This window comes from Oreochromis niloticus, linkage group LG17 (assembly GCF_001858045.2).
Source record: "Oreochromis niloticus isolate F11D_XX linkage group LG17, O_niloticus_UMD_NMBU, whole genome shotgun sequence".
Classification (NCBI taxonomy): Eukaryota; Metazoa; Chordata; class Actinopteri; order Cichliformes; family Cichlidae; genus Oreochromis; species Oreochromis niloticus.
The window spans coordinates 3,152,490-3,159,299 of NC_031981.2; the positions used below are offsets into that span (position 1 = coordinate 3,152,490).

Genomic DNA, 6,810 nt, shown 5'->3' on the forward strand with positions numbered 1-6,810 from the left:
AAAACCCCCAAAACAACAAAATACTATGAGCCTCTATATTTGTGTCATGATCATTAAGAGATTGAATCACATTTATAGTGTCTGCTCACTGAGAATCCCATCAGTGTGGCTGACTTTAAATGTTGCTCCCAGTATCAGAAATTATTTAGTCTTTAATGCTGAAATCATGAAAATTTAGCCCCCACATTACTCACTGTGTTCAGTTAAGGTTACATATATGTAGCGCTGGAGTAAACCAAACATCTTCACAAGTCTTCTCTTTCAAAGTATAAAACAATAACTTACCATAGTGGACTTTCTCTGTTTTATGTGACTGATTTGAAACAGCTGTTGTCCTGAATATTTGTAAGTACATCAAACAAACAAACAAACAAAACCCCCCAGAGACACGTTAGAGCAAACTGAAGTGACGCCCAACTTTCAGAAAATACATTAAAGACTTTGGATCCTGCTGATACTAAACTAAAGTTCATTTATCATATATTGAAGTGAGGCAGGTAAAAGTTAATTTCTTTCAAAGACCTTGTTTCTTGGGCACAGAGATCAGTGAAGAAGATAAGCAGGGAGATAAACTATAAAAGCCTACATATGGATGTAGTTTGTAGGTGTAGTTTAACATGCATTTAACATGTTTCTTTACAAAAAGGCTCCTAGTTGGGTTACATGAAACCTTTTTCTTGTAATTATTTTTTTTTAATAGATAAACTGCACAGATTTTTCATTCTTTCAGAGTTGATGGGTGCCAAATGACTGTCTTCACATCATGTGGAAACAAACTGTTTAACTCAGGCGTGTCCAAAGACCCGCCCGCGGTCCAGTTTTAATTAGCCCGCAAGTAATTTTATAAATAGAATAGAAAATGGCCCGCACTTCAACTTTTGCTTGAGTGTATTGCACTTCTTAGTTTTAACATCAGGGGGAGCTACTGTTGATCAAGGCAGTTGCTCCACCAAAAAGGACAATCACAGAAGAAATTTACCCCAAGTTACCAAACATGGCAGAACCAAAGAAGCGAAAGGTAGAAAGTGAGTGCAGAAAATTTCAGACACGGTGGGAGAGTGAATATTTCTTCAAAGAATTAAAGGAGAAGTGTGTCTGTTTGATCTGCACTGAAACTGTGGCAGTTATGAAAGAGTATAATGTACGACGTCATTATGAAACCAAACATCAGGCCTATGCATCCTACACTGGTGCTGAGCAAGAGCAGAAATTAAAGCAGAGGGTAGCTATCCTGCGGGGTCAGCAACATTATTTTTTTTCGTGCTCAAATTGTCCAGGAAAAGGCTCCAATAGCAGCTATGAGGTCGCCCAACTCATCGCAAGACATGGCAAGCCTTTTTCAGATGAAGACCTCATAAAACACGGCCTCGTTAAAGTCACCGAAATAACGTGCCCGAAAAAAGTGCAGGACTTCAACAACGTCAGCATGTCCAGAATTACAGTTGTGCCACGCACTGAAGACTGTCAGCCAACATTAAACTGCAACTGTCTGATAAAGCTGTGTTTTTGATTTTTACTCCATCGCATGCGATGAGAGCACCGATGCCACAGACGCCGCACAGCTGCTAATTTTTTGCGGGGAGTGGACGAGAGCACGAGCACTTTAGGTGAGTAAAAAATATATTCCACAGTACCCGTGTGTTGATGTGCAGGTACACATGCTTCAAATATCAATAATGTGCATCAATTCTGTCACTACCCTGCTTTTGCGCACCACTTTCTTATGTGTTTTTCTTGTTAACACACAGAGTACACACCGCTGTGCACAGCGCACGCACACACAAAGTCAGCTGATCTCATCGGATGCAGATCTGCTCCTTGATCAAGTGACATTTGTCCAGCTTTTTGCCACGAGTGGCGTACGATCAGCACCGCGGCTGGATGGCCCGACTTACATACCCAGCGCAGCTGATACTGACCAGAATAATTGACTAAAATTATATGCACTCCTGTTATTAAGTCCAGTTCAGTCTGTTAATGTTGATAATCGTTTCAAACGAACGTTAATAGGTGTGTTGCTAAGCCTAAGAACTTAAATAACAAACTTGAAATGTATTTTCCCCTTTATTGTTTTTTCTCTGTGCTGTAAATCTTCTGTCTAAGAAGAAATCTGAGGCTGCTGTTCTGAGAATGAGCTACCAAAGCTTTTTCTGAATAAATCAATAAAGATCCATTTATGGAAAGCTGTGATGAAGGCAGTTTTGTCTTTAATTATATTCAACAATATAACATATTCGACCACTTTTAAGTGATTTTTTTTTTTTTTTTTTTTTTTTTTTTTTTTTTTTTTTTTTTTTTTTAATACAGTAAAGTTAAGGTTGTATACCTAATTTCAAGTAAGTGGCCCAGCCCCTCCTATATTTTTATGTATGTGGCCCTCAGCGAAAAAAGTTTGGACACCCCTGGTTTAACTGAAGGGTCAAAATTCAAACTTTTATGGAAACAAAGATTTTGAAGAAACAAGGCTGTAGTGTACACACATTTACAGAATTGGCATCATGTTGCCTCATAACAGGCACAAGATTGCCTGTGTCAGAGACTGTTGTAGGCTCGAGAAATTCAAAAGTGCAGATTGTAGCTGTCGCAGTGAAATGTGTTTATTTGTTCTCACTTTGTGATTAAAATGTTCAAGACTGGGTATTTATTTTAATCCCTACGTTCTATTGTTGCCACCTACTGGTGGACTTGAGTATTGTGCTTTGGGCACGCGTGCAGCCTGAGACTGAAGACTCAAGCCAGAAAACAAGCTAGCTAGATAAGGAGGAAAAATGGACAATATGGACTGCAGTTGGTAGTGAATGTTTGGTACAAACGTATGTTATGTATTTTAGTTTGTGTACATTTTATTTGGGTTTTAATTTTATTTTGCTGACACTGTTTTGGAGGGGGTGTGTGGGTGTGTGTGTGTGTGTGTGTGTGTGTGTGGGTTTTTTTTTGTTTTTTTTTTTCTCGGTTTTTTTTTTTTTTTTTTTTTCCCCTCTTTCTTTCATTGCGCATTTCACTGTAGTTTTCAACAGTGCTTGCTGGTGATGAGGAGATTAAAATACTAGTTAAACATCAGTTGGAGCATGGCACTTTATTCTACATCAAAAATAATTCCGGAGCAGTTACACAGGTGATGGAGACACTGACCTGGAGAAAGACCCAGATCTTACTTTTGGTGTAAAATGATATGTTATACACACACGCACACACGAATGTTTCATAAACTGTTGACCTTGAAGTGTGTGATTTGACTCCATTAGTTCGTGAAAACTCAAGAATGAATGATTTATTCAATTTCAAGGCTTAATTTTATATTGTAGCAACATTCTCTTTTGAAACTACAGAAATCTGGAGTCTTGAGACTCAGAATGAAACAGAGAAGGAGAGTCACATTATCTTCGTGAACATTTTCTGCTGGAAGAACAAGAGTCCAAGTGTCCAGATGAAGAGTGAAAACAGTTTAAAAGTCTTTGTGTGAAAATAACTTTGTTTCATGAATCCAGTCTTACTCTACACTATAATAAATGACACAGTGGTTTAATGTTCAGGCAAGGAGGAGTCAGGACGCCAGGTCAGGGGGGAGATATCATCACCCCCACCCGAGATTGGGTACATAGCCCCAAGTGCGATAGGAACTGACCTGAAAGGATCATGGCCAAGCTGGAAACCTGGATCCCCCGTAGCCAGTTACCAAGATTGCGTGAAGTACCCTCAGAAGGTTTGCTAGATGATGTTAACGCAGCACTACGGATGATACCTACAAAAACGATTACAGACATTAACAAGCTGATCTACAATACGGCAGCAGTGATCAGTGAGATGCTTGGCTACAAGTTGAACAGCCACAAGGGGCAGTACCCTCCATGAAGAAGGAGGCTAGAGGGCAAGATCAAAGTAGCATGAAGGGAGGTTAGCCAACTAACGGAGTTGCAGAAAGGTACGACAAAGAAGGTGCATAAGAAATACAGCAAGCTGTCCATACCTGAGGCCTTGGAAACTGCCAAGCAAAGACTCACAGCCTTGGCCAGCCGCTTGAGGAGGTACACCAGAGAGAGAGAAGGCAGGAGAATAAACCAGCTGTTCTCCACAAAACCAGCTGTTCTCCACAGAACCAGCAAAGGTGTACTCTGTGGCAAGGGAACAATAAGAGAACACCACCACCAAGGCTGGAGACGGAGCAATACTGGAAGAGCATATGGGATAATGCTCAGTGGCTAGTGGATCTGAGGGCAGACCATAGCGACCTCCCTGAACAGGGTCCAGTAACCATCACAGTGGCAGATATCCAAGAAAGGGTCTCCAGTATGAAGAGTTGCTCGTGGGCCCTGGTGCTGTCCGTTTGGCAGCACAAATGAACCAACTGCTAGTTAACGAGAGACACCCAGAATGGCTAACCGAAGGTCGGACGGTCCCCAAGGACCCCAAGAAGGGACCGGTCCCATCCAACTACTGACCAATAACCTGCCTCAGTATTACATGGAAGCTCCTGTCAGGCATCATATCGGCTAAGATGAACAGGCACATGGGTCAATACATGAGCGGGGCACAGAAAGGGATTGGCAAGAATACCAGAGGCGCAAAACACCAGCTACTGGTAGACAGAACGGTCAGCCGAGACTGCAAGACCAGACTGACCAACCTGTGCACTGCCTGGATTGATTACAAGAAGGCCTATGACTCAATGCCCCACAGCTGGATACTGGAATGCCTAGAATTGTACAAGATCAACAGGACCCTAAGAGCCTTCATCAGGAACTCAATGGGGATGTGGCGTACAACACTAGAGGCCAACTCCAAGCCCATAGCACAAGTCACCATCAAGTGCGGGATCTACCAAGGAGATGCTCTGTCCCCACTGCTGTTCTGCATAGGCCTGAACCCCCTCAGTGAGATCATTAACAAGACTGATACAGATACAGATACCGACTACGAAACGGAGCAGTTGTCAGCCACCTCCTGTAAATGGATGACATCAAGCTGTATGCCAAGAGTGAACGAGACATCGATTCACTGATCCACACCACCAGGATATATAGCAATGACATTGGAATGTCGTTCGGACTGGAGAAGTGTAGTCGGATGGTAACGAAGAGAGGGAAGGTAGTCAGAACTGAGGGGATTGAACTACCAGAAGGCAACATTGCAGACATAGAGGACAGTTACAAGGAGCTGGGGATCCCGCAGGCGAATGGGAACCATGAAGAGGCCGCTAGGAAAGCTGCAACCACCAAATACCTGCAGAGGGTCAGGCAAGTCCTGAGGAGTCAGCTGAACGGTAAGAACAAGATCTGGGCCATCAACACCTACGCCCTGCCCGTGATCAGGTACCCAGCTGGTATAATAAGTTGGCCAAAGGAGGAGATAGAAGCCACTGACATAAAGACAAGAAAGCTCCTGACCATGCATGGAGGGTTTCACCCTGAGGCTGTACGCTAAGCGGAAGGAAGGAGGCCGGGGACTGGGGTCCGTTCTTCGTACCTCGCTAAGTAAGTTAGCTGGATTTGATTGTTGACGATTTCGCGTGATCTTGGATCATTCGGTTCTCCGAAGCTCATCCGGGACTTGCTGTCATAGCAACAGATCCGTAAGCGTAAACCTGCTTGGGAGCAGGCTTACTTTATGTAAACAGGATTAGATCGCGGCCTCTCAGGTATGTCTGCTTCATTTATACGAAAGCAACAGCGATATTTCTCCACTGTTTTTCCATAAATAAATATTATCAATGTAACTAAAGATAATGCAGTATTTGATTCTTTTATTGATTTCATACAGATACATACAGGTCATTTCCTAAAAAAAGGGAAATGTACTATTAATCATTCTATTTCATGTATTTGATTATTTCAGATGTAATTCATATTTTAGAGTAGTAATAGTAAAACACTTCGTGTAATCAAGATGAGAGACCACTGTCAGAGTGAATTGTTAAATGTTTGTCATTTTTATGCTTACCATCCATTTCTATATTGTTTAACTGTGGGATGAAAGGAATTTCACAGTCCCCCTCCCCAGATTCTCAAGGTTCTGAGTGAGGGGCTATAGTGTTTTATTGCAGATACATCCTATCTGGAAGATCTGCTTCTTTTGATGTAAGCTTCCTGCGTTTACGACCCTTTGGTCAGCAGGAGGTGTAACACACACACACACACACACACACACACACACACACACACACACACACACACACACACACACACACACACACTCTCACTCTCTCTCTTACAAAACCACAGGCAAGGTACTCTTTGTGTGTAACCTCAATAAAAGGAGTGCTATGGGGAACCTGGCTGAGAGTCTGACGGAGGTCAAGTGGGTGGAACGATACTTGGCTCCAGACAGGCCTCCCTCATGCATGAGCAACACAAAGAACTTTGCCTACTTTGTGTCTTGCTTGCTGTGTTATTACATTGCCTTTAACGTTCCAGCGAATAGGTTTAAGGTACAAACCTATCAACCACGGCTATAAAAGCGAAGGTGGATTTGGGAAGTCTGTCGCAGCCATGTCCTGTCCGTTTGTACGCGAGCAACCCATTGCGGAAGGTGCAAGATTGATGAGGAGAGTTTTCAGAATTCAGCGGATATTGCGGGATAGACAGGATCCTTTAGCTCAGCGTGACAGTGTGCTCATAGAGAGAGATCGATTTTCTCTGACTGTCTGTCTCTGTAGACCCCAGGTGTAGGCTGTGTAAAGATGCCCCAGACACAATCCAGCACATAACAGCAGGGTGCAAGATGCTAGCAGGCAAGGCATACATGGAACACCATAACCAAGTGGCCGGCATAGTGTACAGGAACATCTGTGCCGAGTATAACCTGGAAGTCCCG

At 42.9% G+C, this 6,810-nt stretch overlaps 1 long non-coding RNA gene across 1 annotated transcript; it reads left to right on the forward strand.

Moving 5' to 3' along the window:
* The first annotated feature begins 1,574 nt into the window (after window positions 1–1,574).
* LOC112842615 (uncharacterized) lies at window positions 1,575–1,868 on the forward strand. The gene is made up of 2 exons (XR_003214470.1): window positions 1,575–1,607; window positions 1,749–1,868. It is a non-coding gene; the product is annotated as an uncharacterized LOC112842615 (long non-coding RNA).
* Window positions 1,869–6,810: the final 4,942 nt, after the last annotated feature.